At 41.5% G+C, this 16,324-nt stretch overlaps 1 protein-coding gene and 1 pseudogene across 24 annotated transcripts in view; one reads left to right on the top strand and one right to left on the bottom strand.

Annotated features, from left to right (window-relative positions):
* Window positions 1–16,324, top strand: part of shank3a (SH3 and multiple ankyrin repeat domains 3a) — a 651,448-nt gene that overhangs the window by 32,456 nt on the left and 602,668 nt on the right. For 22 of the 24 annotated variants that reach the window (XR_011348059.1, XR_011348061.1, XR_011348060.1 and 19 more), the window contains one exon: window positions 7,588–7,647. The exons of the other annotated variants lie outside the window; for them this stretch is intronic. The gene's annotated coding sequence lies outside the window, so the exon portion shown is untranslated. The remainder of the gene's footprint in view (window positions 1–7,587; window positions 7,648–16,324) is intronic. 24 annotated transcript variants of the gene reach the window in all.
* On the bottom strand, window positions 1,581–1,891 carry LOC138747846 (small ribosomal subunit protein eS28 pseudogene; annotated as a pseudogene).

Raw genomic sequence — 16,324 nt, 5'->3', positions numbered from 1 at the left:
CCAGCTTCATCCATCTTTTTTTGGAAACATCTTCATATTCTTTGATTCTTTTCTCCATTCCTACTTTTCAACAATCTTCCAAATATTAATATATCAAATTACTCATTCAATCAACACATATGATTCCAAGTTCCACATTGCAAGACTCCCTGAATAATGACGCATTTCCTGAATTCTTCATTTGTTTCTCAGTAATTTTTTTTCTCATCTTTAATTTTGATCTCCCCACATCTCTACCAAACCTCTTTGTAATCAGACAAACATCAGCCAGGCTGCACCTTCCTCTTGCAAAATAAAAATATTGTGGATGTTAAAAGTCTAAAATATAAACAAAATCTTGGCAATATCCACCAAGGAAAGGATTGTCTGTTGGGAAATAATTAACATTTGCAAATGTTGACCTTTCTTTTAAACATTTTAATTTTCTCAAGATAAAAGAGCTCTCGCATGTTTCAGGAAAATATAATCTTACATTTTTTTGGTGTTACCCCAATAGATTTTTTTCAAATTCTCAAGGGCTATATGTTATTTTTTTAAGCATGAAGGACTGTCAAAGGATTGTTTAACCATTGGTCAGAGAATCTTCAAACCCTCTCAGCCCACCTTATTCATATCCATGTTAATTCCATTTGCATATCCCAGTCCAGGTCATTATAACCTCAAACTTTTTTTAAACTATCTGGACAGAAACGTTAAACATGTGGTGAACAAATAGCCAATTAACACAACATATTAATTTGGAATGAGGAGAGGAATATGTGGATTTCTTTTGAGTACTCCAGTTCCTCCCTTATGGGTTGGTAGGCTAATTATCCACTGTAAACTGCCTCTACTGTGCAGGTAAGTGGTAGCATATGGCGAAGATTTTTTTTTTGTTAACACAAAAAAATGCTTTTTATTGTATTTCAAGCAAATTGCATTTTACATTAAAACTTTGGTCGTGGCTGCTGCACTGCAACGAGCCTAAAAAGAATGCTGGAAATATTTAGGTCAGGTAGCGTCAATGACTCAGAGACCAAAACTACTTTTTAAAGAGGTCAGACAACATGGATGCAAAGGCAGAATCAACATTTCAGGTCCAGACCTAGCACCAGTGGTTGCTATACTTGGTTTGTAAACAAAAAATAGAATCTACATCCAACTAAACTGTGACAGTGTCCAAATTAGTAAGCAGGCATAACAATGTTTTGAGGATAGTAATCTATTCTTTAAATCTATTTCTTGCAACCATACAAAAGACAAGAATAGAAAAACAAAAACAAACCCTCAAACAGACAAATGCTAACAGTAGAGCAGAACTACCAGGATTCAATACTTCTGACTTGCACAAGTTTACAGACCAGAACTGGACTCGTTGCAGTACCCTCAAAAAAAAATGCCAATTTCCAGTAGGAGGGTCTGACTTAGGCATTTTCATGGTGTTGCACGTGCCCAAGGAGTGAAGGTTCACAATGCTTGGAATCTGAAATTTTCTTATTTCACCATTCACAAGGTTTCAAGGAAAATAAGATACCATAAATACCACTCCCATAAACATTCTAGCATTGGAGAAAAGTGAATCAAACCCAACAGATTCCAGATTGAAAGTTAGCCAATTATATAATTTATTGTTCTACTTTGTCCATAAAAATGTTTCCAAGCTTCAGTTGGCAATTTGGTATACCTGTTATCGTAATCTTCTTGCTTCATGCTCAGACTCCAAAAGTGTAAGAACATCTCCCTTGCGGACTGGTCCTTTCATATTCCAAATGATGGACCGATTGCTGTCATCCATAAATTCCACACGAACCTGGGTACATTGTCCCTGGGAACCAGTCCTTCCAAGAACTTTGGTAACCCTGGCCAGTTTGACGGCCTGTGTCCGCGGACCCTCCATGATGGCGGCGGCGCTGGAAAGAAAAGCCATATGGCGAAGATTGATGAGAATGGAGGGAGAATAAAATGGGATGAGTTTTGGTCTAGTGTAAAGGAGTGCTTTGAGGTTGGCACAGAGTCTGGATCATTTGCATTCTGTATGACTTTATAAATGCCATGCAGAGAATTGAGTCCTGGCACCAAAATCCACAAGCTGGGGCTTGTGCCAGTAGCTTTCCTTTAACACAGCCATTCTCAACCCTTTGGATTCTGCTCAAAGTTTATGGGGCCCCCTTCCCTGTGAAGCTGTCAAGTTTAGTTGGTTTCTTCTGAACTTCTTTCCGACTGACTACATAAAAAAAGTAACAAAAAAAATTCAATCCTTCTCTCCCCCCCCCCCACCCGCCCTAAATGTGCTTTGGCCCAGTAGTGTCTCTAGGGTTGGTGTCACCCAGTGTGATAACTCACGGTGCCATTCCATTTGACCCCCTCCCCTCCCCAGCCCACCCCTCCCCCATGGACCTCTTCTCATTCCAGACCCTATAGAATCCTTATTCATGTTACTTGTAATTCTTGTATATCACTGAATATAATGGTAATAGTAGTGAGATAAGCAACTAACAAAATTAAAATTACATCTTTAAATAAAAAAAAGACAAATGAGAAATATTTGAAAAAAATATATAATTGTAAAAATTTAGAATAATCTGATACATTCATATTTATTAGATTATATGAATATTAACAAAATTGTTTTGTAAAATCTTTCTGTATCGGATTACAGCATTATTAGTAACTGAACAGAAGCCTTTTTAGATTTTCCTCCTTCTTTTCCTTTAATGACTACTTCATTCTCAAAAAAGTAATTGATATAAGTTCACAAATACTAATTACCACAATATGGTAGCTAAAACACCAGAAAATTTGACAAAAGCAGCGACTATAAAAACACCGGCAGAAACAAAAACAACAGTACGTGCTTGTAGCACATGCAGACGAAACTACGTGATTTGAAGCGTCATTGTAATTGAGTAATAATGACTGCTCTGACCAGAATGCATTAGAAGGTTCAAAAAATAAATTAGCATAGAGCTTTAGCTTTGTAGGTATATTGATACATATAAACTGAGCTTACAAAAAATGTTTTTGTTGTTATAACTAACTACAGGGATACATTTTGGTGTCGCCTCCTCTGATGGTGTCACCCAGTGCGGTCCATACCCCCTTAGTGATACCAGTGCTGTGGCTCCCATTGAGAATGACTGCTTTAACGTATAGTTTAGTACATTGAATCCCACATTACAACCATGAAAATCAGAATCTGAATTTATTGTCATAAACATTTCACAAAATTTGTTGTTTTGCCGCAGCATCATAGTGCAAACAATTATATGTAAACTACCTTACAAAATATAACCAGTTTAAGAAAAAGTCTAAGAAATGCAGTGTCTGTGTGTGGTGAATGTCTGCCAAGCTGCCTGTCTCCCCTCTGGCGAGCCTTGCTGTACTAACATTGGCTGTGCATTATCTCTACTGTTAAGGACATTCCCTTTGGATATAACTGTATATGCATCTATTGTCTTTCATTATTGTACCATGAGTTTCTGCTAATAAAACCCATGATTATTGTTTGACCACATCATCTTTGTCTACTTCATCAACTGGCACTTCAATTTTATTAGCAGAAATGGATGCAGCACTCAAGCCAGAGTGGCTGATAATCGACCAGTCTGCCCCGAGGGTCAGAGAAATTTTCAACCACTGGATTGCTTGTTTCGAAACATGGCTCGAAATAAAGTGGTCGATGAGGCGATACAGTGGGGCCACCTGAACTCTCTGCTGGGTGAGGTCCCTTTCGCCGTAACGCAAGGAGCTGCCACTCTGGCTATAGCCCGGGAACGTCTGACTGCTTACTATGCGACACCACGGAATGTGGTGCTTGCTCCACACCAGTTGCTGACTAGATGCCAGAAATCCGGGAAAAGAGATGCTGCCTTAGCACTGGCCCTTGTCTCACTGGCAAATGAATCTGATGTCAGGGCAATCAATCTGCAACAACACTGCAATGCTATAGTCAACGGGATTGACTCCAGTTACATCTGACAGAGGCTGCTTAACCTACGACCGGGCAGTCACTCTAGCCAAAACACTTAGAAGTGCCATGCGGTCCAGTGAAATGGTAGAAACCGAAAAGGAAACATCCAGGAGTGCTGGAACCCTGAAGGAAAGAAAAAGGTGAACTCCTGAAAAATGACACTTCTGTGATAAGAGCTGGCACCCCAGACAGAAGTGCCTGGCTCGATTTGCTACCTGCAGCTATTGTGAGAAACTCGGCCACTTTGCTAAAGCATGTAAGGCGAAAAGTACTCCACTGATAAGAAGAAGAGAACCACCAAGAAAATGCATCCTGGAGCTGCAGGAACAGAAGACAACTGTGAAAAGGGGGATGAATTGACTTCAAGTGACGGCAAGGTGAGATCCCCTATGATAGCTCAATTGACTCCAAAGTTTGGGGATGTTATGGACTGGAACAGTTGACTATGAAGGGGGAGGTGAATGGTGAGACTCTTGATTGTCTAATAGACTCGGGGAGTGCTGACAGCTACATTTATGAGAGAGTTGCCAGAGCCTTAAATTTGCGGAGATATCCAGCGAACCGAAAGATATCGATGGCTTGTAGTGAACTTACAAAAACTGTACGGGATAAGTGTAATTTGTTTGACCACATCGTCTTTGTCTACTTCATCAACTGGCACTTCACTGTGGTTCATTGTTCATTCAGGAATCTGATGGCAGCGGGAAAGAAGCTGTCCTTGTGCCACTGAATGCTCTTCTTCAGGCTCCTGTACCTTTTTCCCGATGGTAGCAGAGTGAAGAGGGCATGGCCTGGGTGGTTGGTGTCCTTGAGGATAGATGCTGCTTTCTAAAGACATCACCTCTTGTAGACATCCTTGATGGAGTGAAGAATGATGTCGCAGGCTGAGTTAACAACCCTTGAATTTTATTTCTTGTCCTGAGCATCGGCACTTCTGGTCCTGTGATGCTATCAGCTATATTGCTCTCCACAGTACACTTGTAGAAGTTTCTGAGAGTCATGGAAGTGGTGTCCCAGCGTGCTGACCACCATCACTTTATATATTTGGGTGCTTGCATCAAGCATGTGCAGAATCCTGGAGAGAAATCACATAGAAATAAACATTGCCCTACTCAATAGAATTTCTAGGCTGTTATGTCTATATTATTAACCTTGTCTACCCTTTAAATAAAATTGGTCATGTATGGTGTTACCTTTTGAAATATGATTGCTGATTTGATTTTTATTACATTTTTAGTTCCTAGTTATATCCTTGAAAAAGGATTCTGTTATCTTAACACCATTATAATGATATTTTTACAGTTGATATGAAGCACAGAGTGTGGTAAAACATGAGGGACATTGTCAGAGGGTTAAATCAAGCTAATGCAGTGTGTCAAGACAGCACAGATAGATGACAATAGAGAGAAGTTGTGAAAGGATGAAGAGAGATAATGTGAGATAAATTTATGATTTAAAAATGGGCAAGAACAGTGAGAACTGAGATGTTTGAAGACATTGGAGATGAGGAATGCTGGAATCTGAAGCTTGGCACAATTTGCTGGAAGAATTCAGTGGGAGTAAAAGAATGGCTGTTTGTTTAAACATGCATATAGCAGGGTAACAGCCCTTTCCAGCCCATGATCCCGTGCTGCTCAGTTACATTCAATTGAGTTACAACCGTTTACATTTTGAAGGGTGGGAAGAAACCGGAGAACCTGGGGAGAACATACAAACTCCTTATAGACGGGCCTGGATTCTAATTCGGATTGCTGGCACTGTAACAGCATTGCACTAACCATGCTGCCCAAAACTTTGAGACTTTGAGTTGAAACATTCAAATGATTTGGCTTGAGATGTTTGAAGGCTGTTCAAAGCTGCTCGTAGAGGGAACATGGTCCATCATTTGAGAAACATAAGCAAAGTATTTAAAGCTAGAAACAGAATTGATTTCCACGCTAAGGTATAACTTTGTTCCTCTGGAAACCAGCAAAGATGGAGAGATTTTATAGAGATTATGGAAGATGGTTCCTTAGATAGTGATTGTTACTTGGATTGGAGAAGCTGAACTTATTTTCCTATAGTTGAGAATGATTTGATAAAGATGTCAGATTCAATATTTATTGATAAATTTGTTGTTTTGAAGCAGAATTCTTTTTTTCTTTGGCCTCCATCAGTCGTGGTTGACCATAGGTACTGCACCTCTGGTACCCACTGTGGAGTGGCTTCTCCATGGTGTAAGCCAGGACACAGTTGATATGGAGATCTATCTGTTGCCCATGCAGTAGGACCCCTGCTCTCCATGCTAATGACAGGTCCAAAAGAATGACTAAGATTGATACAGTTTGGTGCCAGCAGCATCTCTGGAGTTGCCAAGCAGGTGCTGAACACTGCAGTCAGCTGTCTTCGGGACTCTGACTCCAAATTTTACCTCTGTATTTACTCTCAAAGCCACAAGGCAGAGGAGGTTTGAAATTGGAGTTTCCCTCTCGTAGATGAGTTACCATCTGAGTTAATGAGCTCCATCTGCCCAGAGCAACTGGCTTCAAGGTGCCAGTGGCCTCCCTTTGCCCCTTCTCCTGTCAGTGAGAAATGCTCCACAGGGCACAAGAACTATGCCACACATGAAGGCCAGGAGTTGGACTTAGTTGTCAGAGGCTGTTTGTGTCACACATCATGAACACTCGTCCCCACTACCACCCTTCGACTATGACAACTTTTAGTGCAAAAGAAGAGAAAGTGAGGTGGTGTCTGTGGTTTATTGTCCATTCAAAAATCTGATGGCAGAGGGGAAGAAGCTGTTTTTGTGCTGTTGGATATTTGTCTTCAGGCCCCCATACCTCTTTCCTGATGAGGGCATGGCTTGGGTGGTGAGGGTCCTTGAGGATAGAGGCTAATAGTGCAGACTTAATGCCAATCATGGCAATAGCCAAGCTCACAACCCTCTGTAGCCTTTACCCATTCTGTGCATTATCACCTTCATACCAGAAAGTGATGCAGCCAGTCAGAATTCTCTCCATGGTACATCTTTAGAAGGTTGCAAGAATCTTTGGTGACAGCAAATCTCAAACTCCTCATGAAGCATAGCTGCTGATGAGCCTTCTTCATGATTGCATTGACATGGAAGCCCCATGATGTGTCTTCAGAGATGTTGACACACAGGAATTTGAATTTTTAACCCTTCGTACTGCAGATCCCTCAATGAAGTCCTGATTATCCCCCTCCTGAAATCCACAATCAATTCCTTAGTTTTGCTAACAGTGAGTTTGCTGTTGCGAGATAGCTGATCTATCTTACTCCTGTATGCTTCCTCATTGCTGTCTGGCATTCTGCCCATGACCATGGTGTCATCAACAAATTTGAACATGGCATTTGAATTGTGCCTGGCCACACAGTCATGGGTTTAGAGTGAGTAGAGCAGTGGGCTTAGCATGCATCCTTGAAGTGTCCCTGTGCTGATTATCAGTGAGGAAGAGATGTTATTTCCGATGTGCAACTGACTATGGTCTTTCAATGAGGAAGACAAGGATCCAGTTGCAGAGAGAGGTGCAGAGGCCCAGGTTTTAAAGCTAGTTGATCAGTACTGAGGGCACAATGGTGTTGAAAGCTGAGTTGTAGTTGATGAAAAGTAACCTGATGTATCTGTTACTGTTGTCTAGGTGGTCCAGGACTGAGTGGAGAGCCAGTGAGATTGCATCTGCTGAGGAGCAATTGTGGCGGTAGGTGAATTACAGTGGGTCCAGGTCTTTATGAAAGAGTGAGTTAATTCTGGTCATGACCAGCCTCTTAAAGCATTTCATTTTAGTTTAGTTTAGAATAAAAATACATCTATACAATGCAAAGAAAGAGTGTTGGTTTCCATTGGCTAAATTGATTATTATTAGAAAGGACTGAATTTGTAAATGCTGGTAAAAAGGACTGGAATAAATCTTAGTTTGTATTCAAAGAGTGGTTAGTATTTCTATTACATTTAATTCAAATGGCGGAGGACCCGCATTCAATGGAGTATTCAAAAGTATAAATGCTTAGAATGAAGAATGTCAGGGTATGGGTAAGATTGGAGAGTTGGAATATTGGGATATTCCCTTCCTACTGCAGATCCCTCAGTGAAGTCCTGATTCTCACGAGTCAACATGGGCCCATGGGCCAGTTAGCTCCTTTTTCAGATTCTCATCTTAAATGATAACATTTGCTGTTGAACAGTCTTGTATTCCTCTTGCACACTTTTTATATTTTTATTTAAATAGTATGTGATTGTAGTATTCCCTCTGTTATCTCTTTCTTAACACAATATTCGTGTTTGTGGTGGATCCAGACTATCGATTGCCATTTAATTCCCCATTCCACCACCGCCACCTACTTTAGATGTCATTTGATCATTAATTTTTTTCATGTCTTTCCTGGAAAATACCAAGGCAGTAGACATGTTTGCCATTTCTTGTATTTGTAATCTTTGTCTGCATGTCTCTTATCTGCCCACTTTAGTGGCCACAGTCCAATCCTGATATGTTTGCTGAATATTTTATTAATTCTTTTTATATTTATTTTTTAGTCTGAATTCACAATTTATCTTTTCCTTACTGATTGTTTGCTGATGTATTAATTAATTTCTTAATTCTCATTAAAATGTGAATCAATAGCATTGATAAAATCACTTATTCGTTTACTTCTTAATTAATGACCAAATGCCCAGTGAAAGGCAAACAATAAGATGGTAGCAGATAGTCAGCGAGTCTGAAACTTTCAATCTATGAGACTAACAGACATTGAAACTATGGAAGACAAATATTAACTTTCACAAAACTATAGGAGACAGTGAGTCTTTAACAAGCACTGAGACTACAGATGATGGAGGGTGAGACCATGGCAGTCACTCTATGGAACAGCAGTAAGATTGCAACAGACAAACAAATTATAACAAGCCAACAGTAAGATGAACAGACTGTCGACAAATCTGTAATGAGCAAGCAGTGAAATAATTGTAAACAGATAGCACTGGGAGTTACAATTTCTTTTTATGATCTGAATGTTCATTTGGAAAATCTGAAACATCCACCGATCATTCAAATATTTAATTTAATTGGTTTCTATGGACAGAACTTTGTACAATAGAAACAATGTACAATGGTAACACTTTCCAAAGGCATTCCACACCTGGTCATTACTGAGCTGAAGTATTTATGTGATCAGAGGTCAATAAAATCCTTATTCCCCTCCACCAGTCTTACATGATAGAGGAATTAGGGGATATGGGGAGAAGGCAGGTAGGTGGAGTTAGGTCATAAATTAGATCAGCCATGATCGTATTGAATGGCGGAGCAGGCTCAATGGGCCATTTTTGGCCTACTCCTGTTCCTACTTCCATTGTTCCTATGTCTCTCTCTCTCAATCATTCTCTCTCTCCACTTTTTATTGTCTCTCCCTTTCTTCTCACCACTCATCTTTTCTCTCCTGCTTCTACCCTACCCCTGCCTCCTTCTAGTTCCTCTTATGCCCCCTTTCATTTTTTCCAGCCTCCCACTCTCCTTTCTTCTCTCTCTCTCATTCTCAATTTATTTTTCTCTTCCATTTCTATCATCTGCAGCCTTATTCTTTTAGTTTTCAAGCGTCTATTGTTCTTTTCTAAGAATGCTTCTCATGATGAGTCACATTACTATCCAAATTGCTGATCTGAAAGGATATTTTATCAACCCAATCATGGTGGTTAGATTGAATTATAACTCTATTTTTCTCTTTCTAATGATGCTATGGAATTCCAGTAATGACTTTTATTTCAGGTTTCCAGTGACTACAGTGTTTTGTACTTCATGCTTTTGACTTTCTGCTTTGTTCTCGTTCATCTTCTTCTCTTCAATAGATTTATACCTTGTGTCCCTTTATCCGTTACCTGTCACAAATCCAGCTTGGCATCTACATCATACAGCACACAAACATACCGGTCAGTGGTGATGCAACCAAGGCACTTCTAGTGATAGATACTGATGTCCTTCACCTAGAATTCATTATTGCCCCTGTGACTTTTAGTGTTCTCTGAGAATTGCTCAGTCAGAAGGAGCAGTGATTCATGACCTGAGGGTGGACAAAAGGTGGCAATCAGGAGTGATTTCCTTGCCCATGCATGACAAAGCCATGGTTATCTCTATTTGCCTCTCCCTCTAATGGGTCTGTCTCACTAGTGGAACAGTGTTTACAGAGAAGAAAGAGGTAAAACTTTATAGCTTAGTAATGAAACGATTTTTTCATATAAAATACAAAGTACAAAAAACCCCCAAATAAATATATTTTCTTGCATTTTCTTGACTTCTGCGTGGTCACTTGATTCTGCTGTGCATCTGTGGTGCTTATGCATGCATGCAGACAAGAACCGAGAGCTTTCAAGAAGATCGGATTCTCAGGTGATCCAGATTTCTGGCATCCAGATTTTTGGACTTCACTGTATTCAGGGATTGTGATAGAAGAACCTGATGTGATCTATCAGGTTGAATTCGTAAGTGTGACCAGTCTGTATATGACCAGTTAAAATTGGAAATCATAAATAAAAATCAGGATTAATTTTAAATATGTAAATAAAATAATGAAAATGGAGGTGAAAAAATTTCATTGGATGCTATTCACAGAAAACCCATTGAGTTCATCCTTAGGAAATAAGAAAGGAATGATTATTCTACCATTCTCATTGGAATTAAGAGGTAATCTTCAAGTCATAATTATACATCATGAAACAGGTTTCCTTCCTGAGCTGGTCCCATTTGCCTTCATTTGGCCCATATTGCTCTAAACCCTTCCTATCCATGAATCTGTCCAAATGTCTTTTAAACATTTAATTCTACCCATCTCTTCCACTTCCTCTGGTAGCCCATTCCACATGCCCACTACCCTCTGTGTAAAATGTTAGCCCCTCTGGACCCTTTTAAATCTTCCTCCTCTATGTTAAACCTATGCCCTCTAGTTTTAGATACCCCTCAACTCAGAAGAAGACTGATTATTCACTTTATTTATGCCCCTCATTATTTTATGCACCTCTATGGTCATTCCCCTGACTCCTACACTCCTTGGAAATAAGTCCCATCCAATTCAGTTTTTCTTATAACTTAAGCTTTCTAGTCCCAATATGAATTGAAACATAAGATTCTGATGTGGTGTGACCAGATAGATGCTGAGAGGATATTTCCCCTCATGGGTAAATCTGGACTTAAGGGCATAGTTTCAGAATAATGGGTCAGCCATTAAAGACTGAGGTGAGGAGCAGTCTAAGGTCATGATTCTTTGATATTCCTTGCATCAGAAGTCTCTGGAGGCTGAATCATTGAACACATCCAGGCTGAATGTTGGTCGTTAGGGGAGTCGAGTGATATGTGGGAAAGCAACAGGAAAAGGAAACAATGATCTTGTTGAATAGTGAAGCAGGCTTGATGGACCTCCTTCCGATCCTGTCTCTTATGTTCTTATAAAAAGTACACTATTTTAATTTAAATATGACAAACAATACTGATCTCCGATTAAATAAAGAAGGAATGGGAAAAGTTATCTTCCATTTTCTACTATTATAGGTTGGAAGGGTTGAGATGTTTTCAGTCAATAGATTTCACTAAAGATTTTGTATGAATGTTTTGGGCTGCAACTCCACCTTATCTTTCCCTTGTGAGAGAATGTTGAAAACTTTAATTCACTGTGAAAGCTAATATCTTTATAAATTATGTTCAATATTTTTGTAGAGACTTGGTAAAATGCGCAAGAAATATTTATTTGTGAGAATGTTATACTTCTGTTTCAATTTATTTGTTCTGTACTTTATTTGGTTGGTCTGTCTTAAATTAGAATCTTTGAGCCATTTTCTGTGGAAAACAAAATTTTATTGTGGTACAATGAAATTCTGGATGTTTATTTAAGTCTGTAGTTCTCGGTATTTGACAGTTAAACAATGGAAAGGATTTTCTTGCTGGATTTGAAGACTCGTTACAGGTGGGTATTATTCCAGAACTGTTCCACAATTAGTGACCAGAGATGTTGTTAATCCTTAAAAACAACCAATTTTGCAAGTTGGCTTCCATTTGATTATGGCAATGCAATTGATAAAATAAATTATTGTTTCAAGCACTCCTTAAAGGAAAATATACTGATCTTAAGGGCATTGTTCAGATTTACTTTGCTACCATCTTGTAGCAGCCCACTGCGCAAGAAGTGGCCCGACACACAATAAGGTGGTCAAATGCAGCGATTCCTCAAGGTCTGCACAGGCTAATGGCCTTTCTCCTCGGATGACTGCCCACGTGGTGGGAACATCAACCAATCAGTGGCTGGAATGCTGCTGATATCATCCGCCAACAACAGCAGGAAAACTTTGCCCAGCGGCAGGAAACTGGGCCTATATAAGCAGGGGCAGAGCATGAAATAAATCAGTCATGTGTGTGTGTGTGTCGTTCTTCCACTCTCTCCTATAGCAACTTGGTACATTGATGACCTCGACCAGACCAAATGGCATTTGGACCCAAAGATGTCCAAGCAGTCAACTCTACATCCAGTTTCCTTGAAACTGCTAACATTCTGGACAGCTCAGCCACTGGTGTGGTTCAAGCAGGCCGAAGCCCAATTCTAGCTCCGACAGATCTCTTCCAACGCCACAAGTACTACTATGTGGTGAGCTCGCTTGACCAGGACACAGCAGCATGGTCATTGACTTCCTGCAGCAGCCTCCAGAACAAGATAAATATGAAGCCCTCAAAGAGCTTTTAACCCAAAGTTTTGGGCTCTTGTGGTGCGAGCACGCTGCCTGACTGTTGCACATGGACAGACTGGCATGAGTGACATGCTGCCCTTGGCTGAGGGGCACAAGCCTTTCCTGCTTTTTGAGCAAATTTTCGCAGAACAGCTGCAGAGGATATATGACTGCTGCTCACTGACGAGGATTTCAGCAACCCCTAGGAAAGTTGCCGCTCAGGTGGACGTGCTCTGGAGAATGAAAAGGGATGACAGCTCTGTGGTAGAACAGATCTTTGCCAAGCCTGCAAAGACGGCCAAGGCCGTAACAACCATCAGAAAGGCAAGTGGACTCCCCCACCGATCGGTACTGCTCCTACCATCAGAGATAGGGTACGAAGGCCCGCCAATGCCACTCCCCTCCCGCATGTTTCAGGGAAACACTGCAGCCAACCATCGCTAATGGCTACAGCGGTTGGCCAATGAGTCAGCTTCCTCCTTGTCTGGGACTCCCTCTTGAGAGAGCGTTTTCTAGTCGACATGAGTGCTGAGGATAGCGTACTTCTCCCTTCCCCAGCCTATGGAATGGGAAACCAGGCCTGGCCCTGAGGGTGGCAACAATAGCAGCATAAGGACCTTTGGCACCCGCACCATCCCACTCCATTTTGGCAACAGCCAGTTCACATGGTCTTGTACACTGGTAGCAGTGGTACAACCACTCCTGGGGCAGACTTGCTCTGATCCTACTGTCTGCTAGTGGACCTCAAAGGGTGGTGTTTGGTGCATGCCAGGACTTTCCAGACTTTCTCCCTGAAGCCAGACTACTGGCCCATCCATCTTGACTCTGTCATAGTGTTGGAAAATGAGTTCACACATCCTGGCTGAATTCCCTTCCATTGTGACAGCCCAGTTTACTTCAGCCAAACCCAAGCATGGGGGGCACCACATCCTGACAGCGGGACTGCCAAACCTTCCAAGAAACTCAACCTTGCAAAAGAGGAATTTAAAAAAAATGGAGGAATTGGTAGTAGTGTGACAGACCGACAATCCCTGGGCCTCTCCAACATATGGTACCAAAGGCAGCAGGAGGGTGGAGGCCATGCGGAGACCACCACACCAGACAGATATCCTGTACCACATATACAGGATTTCACTGCAAATCTACAAGGGGTGCATATATTTTCCAAGGTTGACCTTGTCCGGGGCTATTATCAAATACCGGTCCACCCCAATGACATCCCTAAAACTGCGAACATCATCCCTTTTGAGCTGTCTGAATTCCCAGTGATGGCCTTTGGGCTCAAGAATGGACTGTCAAGATTGTAGCCAGTAGGTTCGTCTGGCACAGCCAATGGCCCCAAGACCTGCACTCTCTGTCAGGCTTCAAAGGAGCCAACGTGCACTAAAGCACCTCCCCATACCTTTGAACCAGCATGGCAAAGATTCAGTCACGTCCACATTGACATTGTAGGACCAATGCCCATCTCCCGGGGAGCATGGGATCGTAAGGGCATTGTTCAGATTTACTTTGGTACCATCTTGTAGCGGCCCACTACCCAGGTCGACCGCTCCACAAGGTGGCCAGAAGCGGTTCTGCATTGATCAATACCTGGGTGGCAAGGTTTGGAGTTCCGGAGCATATGACTTCTGATAGGGGTGCACAATTCACCTCTGGGCTCTGGGCAGCACTGGCCAACTTTCTGGGAACCCAACTCCACCATACAATGGCATATCACCCACAAGCCAATGGGTTGGTGGAGCAATTCCATAGATATCTGAAGGCAGCTCTGATGGCTTGACTCAAGGGACCACTTTGAACAAATGAGCTACCATGGGTCCTCCTGGGTATCTGCACACCACCGAAGGAGGATTTCAATGCCCCCCTGGCAGAACTGGAGTACGGCGCACCATTGGTTATACCGGGGAGTTGTTGGCTACTGCCAAGGACCCAGAAGTACCACCAGCAGTAATGTTGGATAAGCTAAGGCCACCTTAGCCCCTGCACAGGCCTGGCTGCATGCACAACCAAAGACATTCATTCCCAAGAACCTAAAGACAGGTAAATATGTCTTTGTATGACGGGGGCACACTGCCCACCTCTGTAATGACCAATCGAGAGACCTTACCGAGTAACCAAGCCCAACAGATCCACATGTGTGCTGGATATTGGCGGTAAGGAAGAAACTTTCATTATCGACTTCCTCAAGCCAGCATGCATAGGCACCAGTCAGCTGGTCACTACACAGGTCCCACGGTGCAGGAGCAGGCTGCCAAAGGCAAAGGACAATGCTTGGATTGCCAGTTCAGAGGTGGCTCGCTATCCGGGAGGTGGCCTGACACACAAAATGGCAGTCTAATGCTGACATTACTTCTGCCAATTACAGCAGGAAAACCGAGCCTAGCGACAGGAAACTAGGCCTATAAAAGCAGGGGCAGAGAGTGTAATAAACCAGTCTTGTCCATAACCACATCGAGTGTGTGCCGTTTTTTCACTTTCTGCTGTAGTAACTCACTAAAATCTATCCTTTAATGAGTTAAGGTTCACTTGGGGATTTTCAGTTTGATGGGATTTTTGCTTTTTGGAATTATGATTGTAAATAAGGGTTGAATAATTAAATTCACAATAGATCAGGTTCATGCTCTACATATTATGGGAATTAGGTCTGATTCCGAAATCACTCTGCGGTTTTGCAGTGTTCGATTGGTATTTATGATAATATTCATCAGAATAATGGTAATTTAACATTCTGTCAGAACACTTTTGTTCATACATTGTTGAAATTTACAGGTTAATCTGTGGTTGTACATGTGAGCTTTAGGTTCCTGTATATCTAACATTTTTCCTTTGCTATAGTTCTATACTTATGCATAACTTCAGATAACAAAGCAAATCAGAGCAAGAAAGGAGCCCACCCTCTGTCACCTTGTTCAAATTGGTGAGCGAATGCCATCTTTGATTGTTGTATTTAATCTCCAAACAGATGGTGATCCTTTCCATGGATTAAAGGCATCATTACAGAGGCCATTGGCATACTGCTACTTATGCTTGAGCTGAACTTCCCCTATCTCTGTGAAAGCATGTACAGTACAGCTTGGGCTCTTGCCAGTAGATGATACAACTGTCTGTTATACCAGAAGGTTCCTGTTCATTGACAGCCCCAAAGGTACAGCAGATCAGAATCAGAATCAATTGTCATGAACATGTCACAAGATTTGCTGTTTTGCTGCAAAATCATATTGCAAGTATTTCTATAAGTCACATTTCAAAATGCATGTAAATAAGAGTGTAAAAAAAAAAGAGTGAGGGTAATGTCTGTCATCATTGTTCATTCAGAAATATGATGACAGAGGGGAAGAAGTTGTCCTTGTGCTGCTGAGTGCTCATCTTCAGGGTCCTGTACCTTTATCCTGATGGTGGCAGAGTGAAGAGGGCATGGCCTGAGTGGTGAAGGTCCTTGAGGATAGAGACTGCTACCTCTGCATTCTCCTCTCTGTTGAATTAACTCAGTTATTGAGCCTCCAAAACTCTCTTGGGTCGAGAATTTCTAAGACTCACTACATACTGGGTGAAGAAATTTCTTCTCGTATTGGGTCCTGACAGGCAGATCCTTCATTCTGAGATTATGATCCTGTTGTTCTAAGTATTTTAGTCACAGGAAACATCATCTCTGCATCTACACTGTCAATTCCCATGTAGCA

The sequence above is a fragment of the Narcine bancroftii genome, chromosome 13 (assembly GCF_036971445.1).
Source record: "Narcine bancroftii isolate sNarBan1 chromosome 13, sNarBan1.hap1, whole genome shotgun sequence".
Classification (NCBI taxonomy): Eukaryota; Metazoa; Chordata; class Chondrichthyes; order Torpediniformes; family Narcinidae; genus Narcine; species Narcine bancroftii.
This window is presented reverse-complemented; position numbering and strand designations above follow the sequence as displayed.